Here is a 24,730-nt window from a genome sequence, read left to right as displayed (position 1 = left end):
AACAGGTCAAAGTTGCGAAACACCAATATGATCAAGGGTCTGATTGTTTCACTTGGTCTGCTGCAGTTACGGATCCTGAAGAAACAGCTAGCTGCCTTGCAGGCATTTTTCCCCATTATTTGTATGCAGGGCTTAACTGCGCAAGCTGTTGGGCCATTAAGCCTTTTTTGGCATGCCTGTTCCATACAAATGAATAGCGTGAAAGATTCTATTTGTTTCCATGGAGAAGAGGAACAGGTTACATTCGGAGGGGCAAGGCTTCATTTGGTGGTACATGTTAATTTGGGACGGCAGATTGTGGGGCAGAGTATTCCCATCTGCAGTCGCCGAAATCATTGTCTTTTGTAATTAAAAAAGAAGGTGACCTAAATAAGCGCACCAGAAAACAGAGGAAAGCCATTGCGGACCCCTGGTTTTAATCCAAGGAAATGCAGAGTTTTCCGACTGATCACTTAATCAATCAACGAACCTGTCAATGATGACTGCCTCTAAAACATACAGCAGCACTGGCAAAACTTCACATTGCAAGCAGTTTCACGATCATTTTATTAATTTTCTCCCAACAAAAGGGAGCCTGGGAAAGCCAAAAGTCTTAAGTGGAAGAAGGTCAGGTGGGGAAGAAGAAGAAGAAGAAGAAGAAGAAGAAGAAGAAGAAGAGGAGGAGGAGGAGGAGGAGGAGGAGGAGGAGGAGGAGGAGGAGGAGTCTGGATTTGATATCCTGCTTTATCATTACCCAAAGGAGTCTCAAAGCGGCTAACATTCTCCTTTCCCTTCCTCCCCCACAACAAACACTCTGTGAGGTGAGTGGGGCTGAGAGACTTCAAAGAAGCATGACTAGCCCAAGGTCACCCAGCAGCTGCATGTGGAGGAGCGGAGACGCGAACCCAGTTCACCAGATTACGAGTCCACCACTCTTAACCACTACACCACGCTGGCTTTCTCACTGGGGAGGTGTTGCATACCCCTTTCTCCTCCAGCAGTGTCTCACTTCCCAAAAAGGCGGTAAATCACACAAGGACCCAGTTTCTTCTTGCCCATGGGGGGGTAAGTGGCTGAAGTGGAACAACTGAGCAGGAAAAGAAAGAGTTAAACAGCTCCACCAGCAACTGAGCCAGATTCAAGGTGTTACTATTAGTATATATAAAGCCCTTAACAACTTGGGACCAGTTTAGTTGTGAGATTGCCTTACCCCATGCCCAGGACATTCTGGGATCAAATCAGAAACAGGGACAGTTTCTGTGAATCCAGGAAAATAGGGGCATTTGGAGGGTCTGCAGACCCATGGTCAGGGAGGACATCTGGAGGACACGAACATCTAGAGAAGGCTGCATTTGATCAGTGCAGGGTATATGTTCCTCTTGTACTTCCCCAAGCAGAATGGTTTTGAGAGTGCCACTGTCCCCTTGATCTCTGGGTTCAGATCAGAATTCAGGATCTGTGCTGTGACATTTCTGCCAGTACAGTACACCTCTTCCCCACCCACCAAAATGAATCAGAGTTTCAAGAGTTCTGTGCAGAAGCTACTTTATGATGGGATGGGATTTAAAAAGCTATTAAGAACAGGGGAAATCTATATTCAGAGGTCAGACGTCAGGGCCTCAAGTGAGGGAAGCACAGTCACAATTACTAATCAGCAGAAACCACTAGATCTTCTCCTTCTTATATAATTGCAGCGTTTATTGGCTACAACACTTTTTAATGCAATATATTCACTGAAGTTGACATTGATGCATGGCCTGAATACGCGACATCTTTGGCTTGTCTTCCATTGGGTGATGGGATCAGATGCTCTGTGAATGAAGAGAAAAGTTGATCAGTATTGGTGACATTTGTCAGAGAAGAGGATAGAGAGGAAGGAAGAATCTCCCGCAATGCAAATACGCCATTCTTATTCAGGGCTTTCCTTGTGGGTAAGAGCAGAAGAAAACAAGTTTGCTCCCTCTTCCAAGAGACAGCCCTTCAGATATTTGATGATTGCTATCATATCTCCTCTTCACCAGGATAAACATACCCAACTCCCTCAACCGTTCCTCATAAAGTTTGGTTTACAGAACCTTGATCATCTTGGAATATTTCAAAAAGTAAAATTCCCCACACCCCCAAAGTTGTTGAGATGTTTCTTTAAGAAACCAACAAAATTGTTGCACTTTAGTTTTTAACCAAAGTTGTTGAGGAAGTTTTTTTTTCCTTTTTTTAGGAAGCTTTGCCCACCGCAATCTTAAGAAGCATCTAAAACATTTTAAAACATTTTAGCCAGTTGCCCCAACCCGAGTTGTTCCAGCAACGTCCCAGTGGCCTCCCAGTAACATTTTAGCTGTTCAGGGTCAGTCTGCGCCCCCCTCCCAGGCCAGGTGGATATGGTGATGGAGGCATGACGGGAGCATATATTGCTAAATACGTAAATAATATGCTGGACCGCCCCTGCCAAAAAAGTGACGCCTGGTATGGATCGCCCTCCCCGCTCCTGGTTAGCTCCACTACTGCACTGTCACTGGGGCATAGCCTCCCCCATAATTAAAGAAAAAAAAATGGGGAAAAACAACAACAAAAACAAAGCAAAACACCTTGGATTGTCATACATCCTGGAAATTCCTGACATATCTTTAAATTCAAAAATCACTCCCCACCCCACACCATTTTAGGCGTCCGATTTCCTCACATGTCTGGAATTTCCAGGATGTATGGCAAGGCGAAGTTGCGTAGAACTGAACACAGGACTTATGGGTTCTGACCAGGGCTGGATTTAGGTTTGATGAGGCCCGAAGCTACTGAAGGTAATGGGGCCCTTTGTATGTCCAGCTGTCCTTTCTCAACAACAAATTGTTGTTGTTTTTTGTGTTGAATATATGCTGTATGGTAATTTATGGACCTAACGGGTATCTAAAGCCATTTGCACATGATGCCATGCAACCAGTCCATGCAGAATGTAGGCACCCTATATATAGAAAGGAGCAAACCAGTGATATTTTAGGGAGCAGGCTAGCAGGTGGGGCCCATGACTTACATCACTGGTGCCTACACAACACAAGACACTGTTGCTGTATGTAGGTTTTACAGTATTTTATTTGTTTTTTATCTTATATTTTGGAAATGTACATCCAGTTGTTGTTTTTTCTTTAAATTTTTGGGGGCCCCCCAAGAGAGTGGGGCCCTAAGCTATAGCTTGTTTAGCTTATACATAAATCTGGCACTTGGTCTGTCCAAGGCAGAATAGAGTAGTACTCTTACTTCCCTTGATCTGTACACTAGACTTCAGCTGATGCAGCCTCACGGTACTGAACGAGGAGATGTGTGGGTCTGGTTTTTAGCAGAACCAAACATCTCCCAAAAGTTTTAGTTCCAGCTTTGTATAAGTGCATTCTCTACAGTTCTGTAACACAGCCAGCTCCGGCTCAGTTTATCTGTTTCTGAGCCATTCATTCTTTAGCCTTCAAGCATTCACTCGCAATCGACAGAGTGATGCTTATACATAAATATTTTTATTCCTCTTTCAAATCACCACTAAGACTTTACAAGGTACCTGATCCTCTTTTAGGGTTAGCTCCGAGTTCCTGCTGACAATAGGCCATTTGTTGTTTTCTATCTGTATTTTTCAGCCAGTGATTCCCTTTATTCTCCTAATTGCAATTTTCCTACCCAGTGAACCTTAAGAACAGCTGCCTTTTCAGGAAGAGAAGATCAGGTTATTTTAAGGAAGCTCATTCCCTTGAAAGGGATATTGACAGATTCTGAAGGGTGCAGAAGATTGTGGGTAGGGGGACGAAGAGACCAGGAGGAAAATGAGGGAATACTTGGCAGGGGGTTGGACTCGATGGCCCTTGTGGTCTCTTCCAACTCTATGATTCTATGAAATACTGGAAGTTTAGAAAGAGTAAGATTTTTAGAGAAATAGGTTGGCAATTCTAAAACATTAGAAGGATGTCAGTGGCAAGACAAGATTTCCTAAGAAGGGCTGAGCAGCTAACTTAATGGCACAGTCATAAGAGCATAAAAAGATCTCTGCAGGATCAAACCAAAGGCCTATCTAATCCATCGTCCTGTTTCCATAGCGACCAACCAGATGTCTATTGGAAGGTTTCAAATGAGTGAGGCATCATTCTTCCCAAATGTGATACACAACAACTGGTGTTCAGAGACATCTTGCCCCTGATGGTGAAGGGAGAACATAGCCTTCAAGGCTAGCAACCACCAATGTCCCTATCCTCAATGAATTTGTATGATCCTCATTCAAAACAATCCAAGATGGCGGCCATCACTGCAACTGGTTGGCCATTGTGAGGACAAGATTCTGAACTAGATGGGCCACTGGCCTAATTCAGAAAGCTCTTCTTATGTTTGACCCTTGTTTCAAATTGTTTTCGAATCATGTTTTAATGTTGCCACCTGCCCTGACTTTAGGATAAAGGGTGAATAATAAAGAAATAAAATTATTGTGAGCAAATTCTGCAGTTCTGTATCACCCTTTCCTGACCAGTTGCATGCCATTCTGTTTCTTTCCATCCAGTTGCATTTTGGACGCATGTTCTGGGCACTTTTCATACAAAATGCTTCTGAATGCTTTCTAGTGGAATCATCCATATAATGCACATTTTGTATGCATCCAGTGGCGTCCCAATGGGGGGAGGGGGCAGTGTGCCCCGGGTGCCATGCCTGGGGGGGGGTGACAAGAAGGCACCCCAGGGGCTCGTGGCAGCAACTGCATGTGAAGGATCCTGCTGCAGCCGCTAGCAGAGGATCCCGGTGCCAGCGTCAAACCGCTACATACAGCACATTTGCAGTGTTGCAGGTATGAGCTGTACGTAACACCGCCGCACATGCGCTGTACATAGCGGTTTGCCGCTGGGGCCTCTCAAGCGCCATACGGATGGCGGTGGGATCCCTCCATCACCGCTACAGCCGTGAACAGAGGATCCCGGCACCGTCTGTACGGCGCTGGAGCAGCATCACCACTATGTACAGCACATGTGTGGCATCACTACGTACGGCGCATGCGCCATACGTAGCAACGCCACACATGCGTCGTACGTAGCGGTTTTCCGCCCCAGGTGTCACGACGCCTTCGTTCGTCCCTGTATGTATCTACTACTACTTGGGTGAGGCTACCATCAAGCATAGAGAAGAAGAAAAATCAACATGGCATGGGAAACATGAAAACAACAACATGTTTGGGCTCTTTGAAGGGAATTATCAGACATCAGATTAATCCAACGCTGCCTTTTCTTCGTAGGCCTTTTGTTCATAGGTAATCCCCGGCGTCGAGATGTTTTTGAAGCAGCTTGCTTTTCTAACAACAGATATCTATCCATCTCCTTTTAAAACCCATTCTTCTCTGCTGACGTTGTGCTGGAAAGCCAATTGTGCTTCCCCTTTTCTTCCTGCCCATAAGCCTTTTTCAATCAGTGTTCTTATGAGTGGGATGTAATGTTGTAATGATAAATAGCTGGGGAGCTCCATTTTCCCTTGTTATAACGGCACATCTTGAAGGCAGTTTGAGGGAGAAAATGGTGAACAGGCACCTGCAGTTATTGTGCGTGAATGAACCAAGTGCTCTGCGTACAGCAACCAGTTCCCATTTTCTAGCGATTCCTCGATGGACTCAGTGCATTTCAAACTGCCATCCTCCTCCAGGGAAAACTCCACAATGACAGGCCTCTAAAAGAGGACCTGAGTATCCCTGTAAAATGGCCAGCTGGCCAGCTCTTTATCTTCCCCCATCTCCTGCTGACTGGCAGCCCTTGCAAATCACAGGACTTTCCAGGCTCCGACGATCAGCTGATTGTTGGTGCTTGCAAAGTGCTGTGCTTCCTCAGCTACACAAGAAAGTTCCTATTGGGGAATCCTCTAGTGTAGCCATTTCCAGTGGGGTTTGCTGCCAGGACTATCAATCAGCTCTACTAGCAAAGGAATAATTGGGAGCTGACTTAAATCTCCCAATTCTTCATGTGGAGACATGTCCTTATCTGCCCCACACCTCTCAGCTCATATGACGCCAGGTGTGGGAGCTCACAGGCCAAATGTTTCTCATCCCTGCTGTGAACTTCATATGTTACTGAGGATGGAGCTCAGTCAGTAGAGGATGAGACTCTTGGGCTGGATCTAGACACATCCAAGAAGCGTTTCAGTTTAAAACGTTGTAAATTCAAACAGGGAAAACAGGTAGAGAAAAATGGGACTCCACGTCACCATCTGGTGGCAAAATGTTAATATTGCATATACAACATATATAAATCACTGTTTCTTTACCAGTCTAGCTGAGTCCTTAATCTCAGGGTCATGGATTTGAGCAGACCTCCCAGGTGTCCCTATTTTCCATGGACATCCCTGATTTAGAGATGCCATCCCAGTTTCTGATTTGATCCCGAAACCTCTCACTTTTCCTTAGGATGTCCCTATTTTCATTGGAGAAAAGTTGGAGGGTATGGAGTTATCTGACTCCCAAGCTGTTTGAAGGCAATCCTGTATAGGGAAGGGTTTTTTTTAATGTTTAATGTTTTATTGTGTTTTTATGTATGTTGGAAGCTGTGCACTGTGGCAACCCAGAAAAACGTGTGGGGCATAAATTGTAAAATTATCATTATAAAATAGGACATCCCTGTCTTTGTTGGAGAAATGTTGGAGGGTATGGTTTGAGCAGGGACGTGGTGGTCTAAACCACTGAGCCTAGGGCTTGCCGATCAGAAGGTTGGCAGTTCGAATCCCTGCGACGGGGTGAGCTCCCGTTGATCGGTCCCAGCTCCTGCCAACCTAGCAGTTCAAAAGCACGAAGTGCAAGTAGATAAATAGGTACCTCTCCGGCAGGAAGGAAAATGGTGTTTCTGTGCGCTGCTCTGGTTTCGCCAGAAGCCGCTTAGTCATGCTGGCCACATAACAGGGAAAAATCTGTCTGTGGACAAACACCGGCTCCCTTGGCCAGTGAAGTGAGATGAGTGCCACGACCCCAGAGTCGTTCACGACTGGACTTAACTGTCAGGGATCCTTTACCTTTACCTTTATGGTTTGAGCCCCATGGTGGGCAAAAAAAATCCCTGCATTGCAGGGGGTGGACTAGATGACCCTCAGTGTGACTCCCAACTCATTGATTTTATGATTCTGGGAAGTGTTCTAGGGTGTTGTCAGGCCTGCTGAGCCTTCATGAACTGAGAATATATTGTAGAAAACACCCCCACACTCTCCTGCCACAGCCCATTACATGGAAGAATCTTTAGCACTGAACAATCTGTCTGTCAGGGAACATTGTCTATTATGTAAACGTAAAGGGACCCCTGACCGTTAGGTCCAGCCGCGGACGACTCGGGGGTTGCAGCGCTCATCTCACTCTATAGGCCAAGGGAGCCGGCATTCGTCTGCAGACAGTTTTTCCAGGTCATGTGGCCAGCATGACTGAGCCGCTTCTGGCAAACTAGAGCAGCGCACAGAAATGCCGTTTACCTTCCTGCCAGAGCGGTACCTATTTATCTACTTGCACTTTGACATGCTTTTGAACTGCTAGGTGGGCAGGAGCAGGGACACAAAGCAACAGGAGCTCACTCCGTCGCAGGGATTCGAACCACCGATGTTCTGATCAGCAAGCCCAAGAGGCTCAGTGGTTTAGACCACAGCGCCACCCGCGTCCCGTCTACTATGTGGAGAACATCATTAAATAGTTTAGTCACTAGGTGGCACTGGACTTATATCTGGGAGGAATCAGGAGTTTCCTGCTGCTATGGAATTGGCGGAAATGACTGGCAGAATCCGAGACCAGGGAGAAGAGTCGGTGAAAGAAGACTGGAAAAAGTTTAAGGACTATTTACAGAAATATTGTAAAATTAAGGAACTTTAGAAGGATGTTGGATAGAAATTAAGAGGTTTTTAGCTGTAATGCTTTAAGAGACATGAAAAAAAAAGGTTAACAATTGGGTAAAAGATTAATGGTAAGGATTTGCTGAACCAACAAACTGAATTGGAATACAAAGAAGGGAGGTATGAGGAGGTCTGGGGAAATAAGAGTAAGGAAGATAGGTTATGGAACATTATTGTGTTTTTAACTGTTTTATTTTGTATGTTTTTTCTTACTTTTTACTTTTTTGCTGTAATTTATATTTTTTTCTTTGTTTTCTGTATTTTTGTGAAACTTTAATAAATATCATTTAAAAAAAAAAAAGGAGTTTCCTGCTGCTATTCTACTCTCATTTGAGAGAGACGATAAAGTTCTTGTCTAGATTCCTGCGTGGTGTGTCCTCCAAGCCTTTATCGACATCTACCATTACTGGCCTTTTCACTTATAAGAAGCTGTGATGGTCACTGCCTGGAACACAGTTTGAAAATTGCCAGGATTGGTCGGTTGGCTGAATTGCTTCGCCTCCAAACTGCCAAGAGTGCTATACATAAGGTTAACTCATCTTCTCTTTACAGCCCCCCCGATGTGTGTTACGCTGATAAGCAATGAGTCATCTTCACCCCACCAGCGAGCCTCAGAACTGAACATAGAAATAATTTGGAATAACTTAGTACTGCCCAGTTGTTTATTCGCCATGTTTGCCCTGCACAGACTCCATCTCTATCTGGAGTTGATAAGGGTTGAAAGTAGGACTTTCTGAAGGCCAAGCACACTCTCTACCCTCCAAATTTATGATTCCACCTCTTTAAGAAGTCAAAGATGGCAACAAGCTTCTTCAGCCAATCTCATCCTACCCTTGCCATTTCTCAGTAATCGGATTCTTGGACGGAACTGTGGAAGTGTAGCCGATCTCTGACAATTATACACTGTGTTCTTTCTTCTGATTAAATAGCAAGCGACACTTTGGAACCCAGGGGCTTGTTTTCATTGCCAAAATAATCTTCTCATTATGACAAGCCCAGCCTGTCCTTAAATACTCCTCCTGAGTCGAGTGATGTGTTTATTGGAGGGTGATTACAATTTTCTTTTGGCCATTTAGCCCCTCCAAAGCCAATCTGGCTTCATAATGAGCCATGACATTATCTCCTTGACAACTCTGTCTCATGACTTCCCAACCAACCGCCTTCTCCTAGTCCTGGAGGAACTCATCAATGAACATATTGGAAGGAGCTTTGGCTCTTGGCTGATTTGGCCATCCACCAAGTTTCCATATGTGATTGAGAGATGTAAATAGTTGCTTTACACAAGCAAAATGGCATGTTTGGTTCCCATTTTACCCATCTGAATGAGGGGAGGATTCAGTTCAGATTAAAGGCAAACTTCACTCATTCATCCATCCCAAAACAACACGTGAACCAAAACGCAGTCATTCTTTGAGATTCGCCTTTCTCTGAAATATGCCATTCAGTTTGCCAGCCAAGCATTGCATTCAAAAAAGTATACCAGGGCAACGTACGTATATGCACCCATTACAGTAGGCAAAATTGCAACAAGAAAATGTGTATAACAAGAGAACTTTGCAATTGAATGCTGATTAATTTTCACTGGGACCTTTTTTGAAAGATGCAAACTGATTTTGAAAGGATGAGAAAACCACGTAAGATTAAAAATAAATAAAAATAAATGAGAAACTGAAAGAAACCAATGTTGACATGTTCACCCCTTTCTACTTTTGAACTAGAGTTGCCATCTAAAGCTAAATTTTAAGGCAGACTTGAGAATGTGCACATGGGCGAAAATTCTCATTCTTACGTTGCAACAATAGCTATGAATAACGCTTAATAATTATGTGGTCCTTTCAGATGCCTATTATCCTCATGCATTTTTCTTCCCAACAGCCTGGTAAGGTACTTCAGAATTATTATGCCCATAATACACATCTGTGGGTTGATGAAAACTGGCTTGCCTAAGCTAACCTGGTTTGCCGAAAAGAATACTTTAATTGGGAGCTTCCTACACCATAGCTGCCAGGGAGGGCTGGATCTGTGTGCAGTTCCCTCATGTGGTGAACCTCTGAACTGCAGGTGGCAGTTTCTCAGTGAAGTACCTTCAGGCCCCAGGGACTGACTCTACCCATCCAGGATGGGTAGGAATACAAAATGATCTTCCTATTCTATTAGAGCCCTGCTTGAGCAACAAGGTCTTCCTAAGCAACGATATGTTTCAGTGTTCTTGGTTACTTGATCCTGCCTTGTGTTACTTAATCCTTGACCTTGTAAATGTGTGAATAAAGGTGAAAATAGGCATATCCAAACAATAATAATATAAATGATGATGAGGATAACTTTATTATTTATACCCCACCCATCTGACTGGGCTGGCCCAGCCACTCTGGGCTGCTTCCAAAATATATAAAAACATAATAAAACATTAAACTTTTTTTAAAAAAAAAATTTCCCCGTACAGGGCTACCTTCAGATATCTGCTAAAGGTTGTATATTTATTTATCTCCTTGGCTTGGGGCTTGCATAACTCCATACCCTCCAACACTTCTCCGATGAAAATTTGGCCACCTTCCAATACTTTGGCCACCTCATGAGAAGAGAAGACTCCCTGGAAAAGACCCTGATGTTGGGAAAGATGGAGGGCACCAGGAGAAGGGGACGACAGAGGACGAGATGGTTGGACAGTGTTCTCAAAGCTACGAACATGAGTTTGACCAAACTGCAGGAGGCAGTCGCGGACAGGAGTGCCTGGCGTTCTCTGGTCCATGGGGTCACGAAGAGTCGGACACGACTAAACGACCAAACAACAAACAACAACAAGGAAAAGTGGGACATTCTGGGATCAATCAGAAACGGGGATGGCTTCTGTAAATCTGGGACTGTCCCTGGAAAATAGGGACACTTAGAGGGTCTGCCAGGGTGCACACACAACTCTCACCCCAAATTCTTTGTCACTCCCTGTCTTTGATCTTAACCATGTTGTGCAGGGATAGGGACCCTTTCAAAGCAGGGTCTGTTTTTGAGTGTCATTTTGTGGCTTTATCTCATATAGTTTGGTGCCCAAAACCCTGAAATGGTGGACCTCTACATCCCAACATTGTGCTGTACTTGCGAGTTAGTGATCTCACTGAATGCTTCTGTTCTGTTCTGTTTTCTAAGGCTGTCATGACTCAAAGAATGGGCAGTCCCAGAAAGGTCGAGGGCAGAAGTGTCGATAGCACTTTGACTCCATCTTGGAGCCTTGGGGTTGGGGTTGGGGTGGGGAGACAGAGGTCAAGAGTGCAGGCAAAGCATGGTCTAACTTTAAGCGACATTTACCAGATGGTGTTGGGCAGCCAAGGAAATTGCTTGGCTGAACTTGATGGGGGGTCTCCCATCATCGCCGAAGCTGCATTACTTCTGCTTAGCAGTGAGACGCTGCCTCCCTCTCCCATTTATTTTTAACAGATGAGCCATACTGGCCCGAGGGGCTGTGAGGTTGTTATCTTAATAGTGAGTAATCTTTGCAAGGAAAATAAGAAATGGGAGCAAGGAACACATGGCTCCCTCCTGTTGCCTGCCAGAATTAATCCAGCTCTAGAAGGTCTTGGATGTTCCTCCTCATCCCACGAGAAGGAAAACTGGGCAGAAGCTTCCAAAGGATGGTTTGCAGAGTTACAACCATTGCATGGAGACTGGCCCTCCCTTTGGTTTCACGTCCACACAGAGCACCCTCACCCAACCTGGGACTACAACACACATCATTCCTGACTATTAGCAGCACTTTCTGAGGCTGATGGAAACTGCTACCTGAAACTGCCTTGGGAGGGAGAAATTGGACTGAGAGTGGGGATGGGTAAATCGGATTTTTTTCAATTGCTCTCAGTTTCTTGATTTTCCAGTCCTCAGTTCCGTTCTCCACACTTCGGCATCAGATTGCAATTCTTTCTAAGTCCCCGTGAGAATTTATTTCAGTGTGGATTTGTCCTAATATACACGTTTCACACAATTTGTGCAGAGCAGTTTTCTGTACTTCTGTGCTTTCTTTTCTTTTTGTACTAATACCTGCATATTTATGCTTACTTTGCCCCAGTATATGCATTTTTATAAGCATCACCAGACTGCAGAGCTGCACTGCAAAATTTAGAGAACTGAGAATTTGAAGGATGGTTGTGTGGGGTTCAGTTCTCTTATTGTTTCAGAAGCTGCAGATTAGGTAAATTTGCCTTTGAATGCAAAATGAACTGATTTATTTTTTGCGTCCCTAGATGAGAAGTGGCACTGTGGGGGCTTGACATACTGATCTTTAAACTGTAAAAAGGCAGCATAGGAAGCTGCCTAGTACTTGGTCTTGTTGACATCCCTCTGTCAATGGAAGAGTGCACCTTCAGGGGTGAAGTCAAATCGTTGGAGAGTTACAGCACCTGCTGTGGCTGTAGAGACTGATAGAGGAGAGACATGTTCTGTTGCAGCTAGGACAGATGAAAGCATCCAGTTGTGCTGATGCAGGTGTACCAAAGAGTTTCTTCTCTTTGTGCTCTTCCCAGTTGGTCATTTCTCCTCTGATCACTGCTGTGGATGCATGATCTGACTGCCCATCTTCAAGCAACTTGATTGTCCGCAAGTGATGCTCATAAGCCTGGTGCCCCATAGAGCACATCCTTGGGGAACTTGCCCTCTTCCATTCTGTGGACATTTGTCTATCTTGTTTAGTATTGTCTACACAGACTGACCATTGGCTCTGTGCGGTTCCGAGCAGGACCTTCTTAAAGGCCAGCCTGATATGATGGTGGTGGTGGTGGTGGTAGTGATCTAAGATTCCACCAACAGTGCCTCTGAAAAATTTTACACATCACTTGCGAAGACAGGCGAACTAATACGAGTGTACTAGAAGACACAAACATCACCAGTGTTGAAGCAATGATTCTTCAACATCAACTTCACTGTTCTGGTCACATTGTGCGGATGCCTGATTATCGTCTTCCAAAGCAACTACTCTATTCCGAATCTAAAAATGGAAAAAGTAATGCTGGTGGTCAACAAAATAGGTTTAAAGACTGTCTCAAGGCAATTTTTTTAAAATGTAGTATAAACACCAAAGATTGGGAAGCACTTACCTGCAAGTGCTCCAATTGGAGAAAAGCCTTCACCAAGGGTGTCATGGGCTTTGAAGACACTCGAACTCAGGATGAAAGGGAGAAACATGCTAAGAGGAAGGCACGCTTGGCAAATCCACACCATGATCAACTCCTGCCTGGAAACCAATGTCCCCACTGTGGACGGACGTGTGGATCCAGAATTGACCTCCACAGTCACTTACGGACTCATTGTTAAAACTGTGTTTATGGAAGACAATCTTACTCGGCTATGAGTGATCGCCAAAGAAGAAGAATAAGATTGGATTTATATACTGCCTTTCTGCCAAACAAAAAGAAGATGTAGTTGCAGCGTTCTCTCATGACAACTTGTAGTTGATGTTATGTGTGCTCCCTCTTATCAGTACACGCAGGTACTCAGCAAGACCGAGGGAAGGTGGAGAAGAAGCCACCACAACAGTTCTCTAGACCATTGATGATTCTGGCAGGAGCTGATGGTACGTGAGCTCTCTGACCTGGGCTCCCTTACTTGATAGATCAGGGCAAAGACCCATCTAGTCAAGCAGATTTGGAAGATCTACGGCATTCTCCCACTCATATTCCCCAGCATGCTGTTTCTACTCCACAGTGTTTCCCATGTGCTGCTCTATGGAGGAGTGCAGGTAAAAGGCAATGGTAAAGGACCCCTGGATGGTTAAGTCCAGTTAAAGGCGACTGTGGGGTTGTGGCGCTCATCTCGCTTTCAGGCCAAGGGAGCCGGCGTTTGTCCACAGACAGTTTTCTGGGTCATGACTGGCCAGTATGACTAAACTGCTTCTGGCACAACGGAACACCATGATGGAAACCAGAGCACACAGAAACACCATTTGCATTCCCGCCGCAGCAGTACCTATTTATCTACTTGCACTTCATGCTTTCAAACTGCTAGGTTGGCAGGAGCTGGGACCGAACAACGGGAGCTCACCCCATTGCGGGGATTCAAACCTCCGACCTTCCAATCAGCAAGCCCAAGAGGCTCAGTGGTTTAGACCACAGTGCTACCAGAGTGCATTTTGCTTCTTGCCAATAGTAGTAGTAGTAGTAGTAGTAGTAGTAGTAATAATAATAATAATAATAATAATAATAATAATATATTATTTATACCCTGCCCATCTGGTTGGGTTTCCCCAGCCACTCTGGGCAGCTTCCAACCGAATATTAAAAACAATACAGCATCAGACATTAAAAACTTCCCTAAACAGTGCTGCCATCAGTTGTCTTTTAAAAGTAAAATAGTTGTTTATTGCCTTGACATCTGCTGGGAGGGCGTTCCACAGGGCAGGCGCCACTACCGAGAAGGCCCTCTGCCCGGCTCGCTGCTGCATACCTAGACACAGAAGGGGAGGAGAAAGTTGTTCCCTGGGAACTACAGCCCTTCCTCATATGCTGCAAGAGAACAGGGCACAGCTGGAGTCCTTGGCATCTGCCAGTTGATGCTGTTTTCTCCTGGAGGGTGGGACTGGGGAAAGCAAGGCTTTTCTTTAAGAAGCAGGATTTTTCTGCATGCCTTGGCAATCCTCCTCTCTGGGACACCCACCTTACAACCTGGGGTAATGCTATCACCAGGATATTACTGTGAAACGAGAGAATTTAAAAACTATATATAAGTTTGGCACAATGCTTTGGGGAACCGATACACTTTGAAAATTGGTAAAAGGTATGGAAATAGCACACAAGTGTATGAATCTCTACTAGCTTATGAGAGAGCTGTTATAAAGAAATGTCCAAATGGCACATTATCACCCCTCCAAAATATCATTAAAAACTGTTACTTATTATGCTGTTTACAGAAAGGTGGAATTTTTTTGGAAGAGGAAAGAAATAGAGAGCTTCTATCATGCATGCCAGACCTCCCATAGCAGGTAGAAAATACGGGAGTAATATAAAAAAATGCAGTTATTGCAATAACAGGTCTGTGTGTTGCTTCTTTATTGACATGTGAAAAATGTTAATAGGAGCTCTAGAGAATTACAGGCCCTTATTGCAACAGCTGCTTGTGTACTTTGCACTATATGCTGAAGATTACTAGAAGCAGCTACTATAGTAGAGTAGGAATGAAAAAATACATTATCATGAACTTCTGGCAAAGTTAGCCAGCTGTGTTTAAGACCAAGAAAGGAGGCGTAAATGTAATTAGATGTACCAGAAATTTTAATTTTTAATTGCAGAGGTGGGAAACCTCAGGTCCAGGGACTGAATTTGGACCTCTGGGGTTCTATATCTGGCCCTCAGGACCCCATTTAGGCCACTCCCCCTCTACAGGCCACACCCCACATCCTCTTTGAGTGCCTTTGCCTGCCTGGAATACCAGTTGCTGGAAACCTAGGGGGGAAGAGGTGTCTTGAGTTCAAATCCTGATTGTAGGTTTCGCACAGGTGGGCCGCTATGAGAACAGGATTTTGGAATAGATGGGTCTGATCCAGTAGGCTCCTCTTACGTTCTTAAAGGCACGTGCCTGATCCCATAATTGACATATGTCCATCAAAAGCCTTCTTCTGCATGTGTATTTCTTTGCTTGGATCAGCAAGGAAAAGAACTATAAAAAAGGAACAATTTCACCCACTTTGCTTTGATCGTCTTCCCTCTTTGCTTTTCCCCCTCCAGTCCTCCTCCCCTCTCTTGTCTTATGTGTGCCTAATATTAGAGGTTTCTCTATTTCCTTTCTCCATTATCATTATCTTCTCAAAGTGTGTCAGGGCTCTTAGCTGAAACTGTTGCTCTAATCATCTTCTCAATTATGCCATTATTTGAAAACATCCAAACCTGTGTGGCATCTGATCATCCATTGTACTTTGACTTCCTGTGTCTGTGTATCTGATTCCTTTGTACTAAATCTGATTCTGTGCAGGTTATTATTATTATTACTATTGGCTATAGATCAAATTTCCCTCCATCTCCTTTTCACAGTGCATCTTTTATTGTAACAATATTTAACTTTCTGGTGCAAGCAAGATGAGGGTCTGATTCGTATGGGAGACCCATATTGTGTCCATATACTTCTCCACTTCCCCCCTTTCTCCTGTGCTGCTCTCCTCCATTTTTGGTGAAAACACCTCTTCCTGCTCCATCCCAAGTGATATCAATCCTCTCACTTTCTCTGGAAAAGATGGCACAGGTAGGGAAATAACATGAGTAATTATGGTGCTTGGTGGAAGAGTAAAAAAGCACAGAGCAGAGAGGAGTGCATGTTTCCTTCCTTCCTTCCTTCCTTCCTTCCTTCCTTCCTTCCTTCCTTCTGATTTAGTAGACAATAACACAAAAACACACATCCCTCCAGCACATCAGAACAAACCTTCTTAATGTCAAAATATAAGGGGTATATATAGCTCTATAGCACAGTGGTTCATTTGTTCTAGAGCAGAGCAGACTGCAGGTTCACTCCTAGAACTTTCTCTTCTGGACAGCAATAACGTGGTAGCACTGAAGGTTAATAAAGCAGAATAAATCATCCACTAATGAGCTTTTTAGAAAGTAAGAAGAGCCTGCCAGATGCCCAATGGCCCATCTAGTCCATCATCATGTTCTCAGAGTAGCCTATGGGAAACATGCAAGCAGGATTCGAGCACAAGATCACTTCTCCCCCTTGTGGTTTTCAGCAACTGGTATTCAGAAGTATTTGAGCCTTCCAGTCATGGAGACAGAGCACAGCCAAATTGGCTAGTAGCCACTGATAACCTTCTGTTCCATAAATGTGTCTAACCCTCTTTTAAAGACATCCAATGTGGTCAACATCACTTTCTCCTGTGGGAAAGAGTTCCATAGTTAACTCCTCCTCCTCCTCCTCCTCTTCTTCTTCTTCTTCTTCTTCTTCTTCTTCTTCTTCTTCGGCAATCCCTTGTAGCCGAGTAAGATTGTCTTCCATAAACACGGTTTTAACAATGAGTCTGTAAGTGACTGTGGAGGCCAATTCTGGATCCGCACGTCCTTCCACAGTGGGGACATAGGTTTCCAGGTGGGAGTTGATCATGGTGTGGATCTGCCAAGTGTGCCTTCCTCTTAGCACGTTTCTCCTTTGTGTCCTGAGTTCGAGTGTCTTCAAAGCCCATGACACCTTTGGTGAAGGCTGTTCTCCAATTGGAGCGCTCGCAGGCAAGTGTTTCCCAATTGTTGGTGTTTATACTACATTTTAAAAATTTGCCTTGAGGGAGTCTTTAAACCTCTTTTGTTGACCACCAGCATTACACTTTCCATTTTTCAGTTCAGAAGAGAGTAGTTGCTTTGGAAGACGATCATCAGGCATCTGCACAACATGACCAGTCCAAAAAAGTTGATGTTGAAGAATCATTGCTTCAACACTGGTGATCTTTGCTTCCTCCAGTACACTGGCATTAGTTCATCTGTCTTCCCAAGTGATGTGTAAATTTTTTCGGAGACACCATTGATGTTAACTATACACTGCATAAAACATACTTTCTTTTATCCTAAATCTTCCAACATTCAACTTTGTTGGATGCCCTTGACTTCTATTGTTACGAGGGAGAAAATATTTTCCCTATGCACTTTTTCCATGTTATGCATCATTTCATAAACTCCCATCCTGTTGCCTTTTCTCAAACTCAAAGGTCCCAAGCAACCATCACTGCCTTTTGTAGGAACGAGTGCCATAGTTTGACTATATGCTGAGTCAAGAATTACTTTCTTTTTTTGTGTCTGGAATTTTCTAACAACAGTCTTGCCTTGTTGGTTGTGCCATAGTTGGCAGCTTGTCTGTCTCAGGAGACAATGGAAGAATGCACCTTTGGGAATGAATTGAAGTGTTGGGAGTTACAGTGCCTGCTGTGGCTGTAGAGACCGATATGGGAAAGACGTGTTTTGTTGCAGCTGGGGCAGATGAAGGCATCCGGTTGTGCTTCTGCAGGTGCACCATGTTTCTAGCTCTACAGCAATTATGTTTGGTAGATTGTCATCTAGCAGAAAAGTGCCTTGCCAGTGGTGGCCCCTACCCTTGGGAACACACTCCCCCTTATTATCCAGGAGGCACCAACTGCAACATGCTTTAGATGTTTGCTAAAAGCAATAACATGTTTGTTTGTTTTTGTTCAGGCACTTCTTGATGGCAAATTGCTGGATCATGCTCCTCAGTGTTACAATATATTGGACATTCTCAGTCTATGGTATTTCTAGTTATATATTGTGTTTTGATATAATAATAATAATAATAATAATAATAATAATAATAATAATAATTACTATTATTATTATTTACCCTACTTATCTGACTGGGTTTCTCCAGCCACTCTGGGTGGCTTCCAACATATATAAAAACATAATATCAAACATTAAAAACTTCCTGATTCAGGACTGCCTTCAGATGTCATCTAAAAGTTATATAGTTCTTTGTCTCCTTGACATCGGATGGGAGGGCGTTCCACAGGGCAGGTGCCAGTACCGAGAATTAAGTATTTGTGTGCTTTAGAATTTTAACTCTTATTACTGTAAAACTCAAAATTCATAAATAGCCAACAGTCTGTAAATTGATTAAATAAAAACAAAGAATTATGATAACAATCACTGTGTCTCATTAACAGCCTTAGCGCTAGATCCTTGAATCTGCCAATTTTTTCTTCATACCAAGTTCCCCTTGGTCGTACTTTTCTGATAATGCGTTCCTCAATTGCTCAAGAGGCTGACTACTGAACGAGAGGTCAAACACAGCGAATCGTCAGAACAATTTGATTCACAATTAACTTTGGGCTGTTATTATTTTAACAGCTCTTATGGGATTTCCCTGGGGAGCAAATTACAAATTGGCTTCATAATTGCTCTTCTTTCTTTCTTTCTTTCTTTTTTTTTTTTTTTTTTTTTTTTTTTGCTTTCAAAGTGCTTTTGTGGCTTACTGACAAACTTCCCCTCCTATGCTACTGAGAACCATTTAAAGCACTCAAAACAAACCTAGCATTTGTTCTGTCCTTCTGGGGCAAGACCACTTCAGGACGTGGATTGAAGATGCTCCCACATACCAAAAGTTTGTGGAAAGCTAGCATCTCAAGGTGAAAGAGGTCTAGGCTAGCCTTCAACCTTACATCATTTATGTGTTCACTCATTGTTATTTAGGAGGCTTGTATCCCACTTTTTGACAAAGGTAAATTCACCTGGCTTACAAATTGTAAATATTGCAAGAAATATGCCAACTGCCCCATGCTTTTGATTTAGCTGCCCAAAGGGTGATGTAAACCATTTCCTCCTGAACAGAGTTTGGAAGACAAGTATCTTACATGAGTGTAAGTATGCTGACTTTCCATAGCTAGGATTGCTCTGCAAATGAGAAATGGGAATCAAGACATTTTTTTGTCATGCATAGTTGACTTAAATTATTTTCCCTGTTGGAACATGATGCTTCCCTGAGCTTGACTGCTTAGATCATGATGATGATGTTGTGTTTGTGGTTTGTTTATTTTAAGTCCCGCTTGGATTACTGCAATGCGTTCTACATGGGGCTACCTTTGAAGGTGACCCGGAAACTACAACTAATCCAGAATGTGTCAGCAAGACTGGTGACTGGGAGCGGCTGCCGAGACCATATAACACCGGTTTTGAAAGACCTACATCGGCTCCCAGTATGCTTCCAAGCACAATTCAAAGTGTTGGTGCTGACCTTTAAAGCCCTGAACGGCCTTGGTCCAGTATACCTGAAGGAGCATCTCCGCCCCCATCGTTCTGCCCGGACACTGAGGTCCAGCACCAAGGGCCTTCTGGTGGTTCCCTCATTGTGAAAAGCAAAGCTACAGGGAACCAGACAGAGGGCCTTCTTGGTAGTGGCACCTGCCCTGTGGAACGCCCTCCCATCAGATGTCAAAGAGATAAACAACTACCTGACATTTAGAAGACATCTGAAGGCAGCCCTGTTTAGAGAAGCTTTTGATGTTTTAACGTATTTTTAATGTTTATTGGAAGAGTCTAGAGTGGCTGGGGAAACCCAGCCGGATGGGCAAGGTACAAATAATAAATTATTATTATTATTATTATTATTAGACATTGAGAATATCGTGAATATAGCTTTGTGTTTAGGACTTGGGCAAGAGAGAGAGAAATGTTCATGTGATATTCTTTTTTTTAATAAATATTTTTATTAAACAATTTCAACATAACAAATTATCAGTCCAAATAATTACATTATTACCCAGGACTTGCCTCAGCTCCCCTCTCTGGTTTCTTTACACATATTGTTCTCTGCATGGTATAAAATTGTACATATCCTTGCCTTGTCTATCATATGTTCAACTAATAAATTTGTGGATGTTTATTCAAAAGCTGCCAAGGCATCCAGATCATTTTGTTGTCTTTTTAGGTAATTTGTAAAAAGTTCCCATTCTTCCTTGAAGTCACAAATGTCCTTATCACGCAGTTTGTATGTCAGTTTAGCCAATTCTGCATAGTTCCCCTGATTTTCATTCCTCTTGAATGAAAAAAATCTCCGTGTCAAAAAGGCAAAATCCAGCATGAAAAAAAATGGGGGGGGGGGAATGAAATCCACACAATTTTTTTGGGTTCTGTTACTCTCAGTCTGCCCCCCCCCAACAAAATGTATTTGAAATGACAAGAAGCAGGTTTCTGTGTCCTGTCAAAAGCAAGAAAGCTTCTCCTTCGCCTCATCTCCATCTTCCCAGCCTCACAGTTTCGCCTGCTTCCTGAGCCTCTGAACAAACAAAAACCCACATTTTCCATCACAGACACATCCAGCCACCCAGCCATACGCTGCTCCTCTATGCCTGCTTTGCATCTGAAAGCCTTTCGCAGTGCTCTGCGCCCATCGCATCCGATTAAGAGGCCTCTGAAGCGATGGCATTGAGAAAGGAACATCTGCAGGGACACAAGCGCAGCGTGCTGGAAGTGGCCTCCTGCAGCACCCCTCTCCAAAGGTACCTTGGTGCAGACATCAGCTCTCCTTCCTGACACAATCTGAAACGTGGTCCATAATGTATAGGTGGGCTGGATGAATCCCAAGCAGGAATCAAGATTGCTGGAAGAAATATCAACAACCTCAGATATGCAGATGACACAACCTTGATGGCAGAAAGTGAGGGGGAATTAAAGAACCTTTTAATGAGGGTGAAAGAGGAGAGTGCAAAATATGGTCTGAAGCTCAACATCAAAAAAACGAAGATCATGGCCACTGGTCCCATCACCTCCTGGCAAATAGAAGGGGAAGAATTGGAGGCAGTGAGAGATTTTACTTTCTTGGGCTCCATGATCACTGCAGATGGTGACAGCAGTCACGAAATTAAAAGACGTCTGCTTCTTGGGAAAAAAGCAATGCCAAACCTAGACAACATCTTAAAAAGCAGAGACATCACCTTGCCAACAAAGGTCTGTATAGTTAAAGCTATGGTTTTCCCAGTAGTGATGTATGGAAGTGAGAGCTGGACCATCAAGAAGGCTGATCGCTGAAGAATTGATGCTTTTGAATTATGGTGCTGGAGGAGACTCTTGAGAGTCCCATGGACTGCAAGAAGATCAAACCGATCCATTCTTAAGGAAATCAGCTCTGAGTGCTCACTGGAAGGACAGATCCTGAAGCTGAGGCTCCAAGACTTTGGCCACCTCATGAGAAGAGAAGACTCCCTGGAAAAGACCCTGATGTTGGGAAAGATGGAGGGCACAAGGAGAAGGGGACGACAGAGGACGAGATGGCTGGACAGTGTTCTCAAAGCTACCAGCATGAGTTTGACCAAACTGCGGGAGGCAGTGGAAGACAGGAGTGCCTGGTGTGCTCTGGTCCATGGGGTCATGAAGAGTCGGACACGACTAAACGACTAAACAACAACAACAAGCCAGTGTTTAACATAGGTAGCTGGATGACCTGGTTCTCCACCTGTGTCTGGGCTGTACCACTTTGGGCTCCAAATAGGAACACACTTTCCTATTCCTTCCCCGCAAATTAACCATTTTTTTTTTTTTTAAATTATTGCACTTAGAAAGCCAGTTGTCAAGAAGAAAGGCTTTCCCAGCCTTGTCTTTGCCTTCACAGCTAGTTTTCCTACATGCAAGAATTTCTGTTTTGTTCAGTTTCATGGGCCACATCCTGCCCATAGCTGTCAACTTTTCCCTTTTCTTGCAAGGAATCCTATTCGGAATAAGGGAATTTCCCTTAAAAAAGGGAAACATTGACAGCTATGATCCTGCCCAAGCTTCCAAAATGGTGCCCCTTGGCCCTGCTGTACTCTCTCCCCCCTTCCATACTTTAGTTTTCTGAAAGAGAACTTCTTGAGTTTTTCTTCTTTTTTTTGCCCTAAGCGAGGCTTGCAAGAAGATTTCATAAATGTGTTTGTTCTCCCCTCACAATCAAAGCGAGGGACTGAGAGTGCTGAACCGGTTGCCCAGGAACTGCCCACACAAGTTGGCTTAATGGAACCTTTGTATTTTTGGAAGTTAAATGGAAAGCAGAGAGTGCCATCTTCCTCCTTGGCTCTCCTAATTGGCAGACAAAGTGCAATCTTCTGTACTGCTCTATTGACCAGGTGCCCTTGTCATGAGCTGCCTCGACTTGCAAAAACTATGGTAATGGGACCTGACGGCCCTCTTTGCTTTCCTCACCTTTCAAATGAGTCAACATGAAAAACAAAGGCTAAAAATAGCCTCTTTCCTGGAGGAGCACAACAGTCTTAAATAACCAAGTCATGTTATGGGGCCTTCTCTCTGGTAGCAGGCATCAAAGCTGTCAATGTTTCCCTTTTTTAAAGGGACGCGGGTGGCGTTGTGGGTTAAACCACAGAGCGTAGGACTTGTCGATCAGAAGGTCCGTTGCTCCTGCCAACCTAGCAGTTTGAAAACACATCAAAGGGCAAGTAGATAAATAGGTACCACTCCAGCGGGAAGGTAAACGGTGTTTCCGTGCACTGCTCTGGTTCACCAGAAGCGGCTTAGTCACGCTGGCCACATGACCCAGAGGCTGTATGCCGGCTCCCTCAGCCAATAAAGCGAGATGAGCGCCGCAACCCCAGAGTTGATCACGACTGGACCTAATGGTCAGGGGTCCCTTTACCTTTCCCTTTCCCTTATTCTGAATAGGATTCCTCGCAAGAAAAGGGAAAGGTTGACAGCTACGGGGCAGACTGTCCAAGTGTCCCTATTTTCCAGGGACAGTCCCTGATTTAGAACAGTAGAATGTCCGTATTTTCGTTGGAGAAACATTGGAGGTTATGGAGTTTTCTGACTCCTTTCTGAAACCAGCCCTGTATAGGAAAGTTTTTTAAATGTTTTATTATGTTTTTATATACGTTGGAAGCTGCCTAGGGTGGTTGGGGCAACCCAGTCAAAAAGCAATTTTGTTATTATTGAATGTCCCTATTTTCATCGGAGAAAAGTTGGAGGGCATGCACTGGTAGCCTTCGCATTCAGGCCAACCATTCCTGATAAGAGACATTGCTCAAATGCATTAAACGGCCTCGGCCCAGTATACCTGAAGGAGCGTCTCCACCCCCATCGTTCTGCCCGGACGCTGAGGTCCAGCGCCCAGGGCCTTCTGGCGGTTCCCTCATTGCGAGAAGCAAAGCTACAGGGAACCAGGCAGAGGGCCTTCTCGGTAGTGGCGCCCGCCCTGTGGAATGCCCTCCCATCAGATGTCAAAGCAATAAATAACTACCTGACATTTAGAGGGCATCTTAAGGCAGCCCTGTTCAGGGAAGATTTTAATCTGTGATATTTTACTGTATTTTTTGTTTCTATGGAAGCCGCCCAGAGTGGCTGGGGAAACCCAGCCAGATGGGCGGGGTACAAATAATAAATTATTATTATTATTATTATTATTATTATTATTATTATTATTAATATATGAATTTTCTTTTTTGCACACTGCACCTTAGTATATGCATTTCTGTACACATTGCTTGTGTGCATGGAGAACTGCAAATTTCAAAAGATGGATGTGTTTTGGCTCTCACATTACTTTGGCAAGTGTGAATTATGTAGGTTTAAATGCCAGCTGAATCAGATTTCCCCCTCATCCCTGTGGCTAAGTCAGGAATTGAATTCTGGCCTCCCAGATTCCAGGCTGACACTTACGCATTATTCTACACTGGTTCTTTCCCCCCCAAAAAACTTATTTTCTCCAGGAAAACCATACCATGGTTTGACAATGATTCCTCTTGACCCAATCCCTTCTCCCAAGATATATTAAGGTATATTCATGGAGGGGCAGCACATGTAGAATCCACTTCTGAACCCTGAAACTTTCCTGCATTTCCCCCCTTAAAATCAGGAATGCTGTTAGAATCCTCTTGACCCTTGGGAGGTCGTGGAATTGTCACTGTATTCAGACAAAAAATGCTTACACTTCACATTTCTGCTGATCATGCGGGTGGAAGTGGGGCACAAACCCAGAACTCCTCAAGATGGCTTTTGTCTTTCAAACCCTTTGCTTTCTTCAGAGTTGAACTCCTGACCAACTTACTTCCACCCTCCTTGACATGTGACAACCGCTGTTAGGAAATAGCTGCCAGATTCAAGTCCTGTCCGGAGGAACAGAAGAATTTACATTGTTGGTTTCAAAGAACCTCTTAGCTAAGATGTTTAGAATGAATATTAACTGCAACTCTTATACAAAGAAATCCATTTGGACCATGGCAACAAGAAGTAACTAAGATTTATTACAGGGGACACACGGTGGCAATCTTGTGAGAATGACCTGTGATGGAGAACTACCAACTTAATTAAGGGGGTTGTTTCAACAGCAGCCACCAACAAAACACACATCACTAGGAAGAGGATCTTCCAGGGTTTTTTTCACTCCTCTTGTGGCTTTACACATAGTAGATGGGACTAAGAAAACATGTACAAAAGCTGGTCATTCCTGTTAG

The sequence above is a fragment of the Podarcis pityusensis genome, assembly GCF_964106645.2.
Source record: "Podarcis pityusensis genome assembly, chromosome: 7".
In the NCBI taxonomy this organism is placed as follows: Eukaryota; Metazoa; Chordata; class Lepidosauria; order Squamata; family Lacertidae; genus Podarcis; species Podarcis pityusensis.
The sequence above is the reverse complement of the archived record's forward strand: the minus strand, read 5'-3'. Positions refer to the sequence as shown.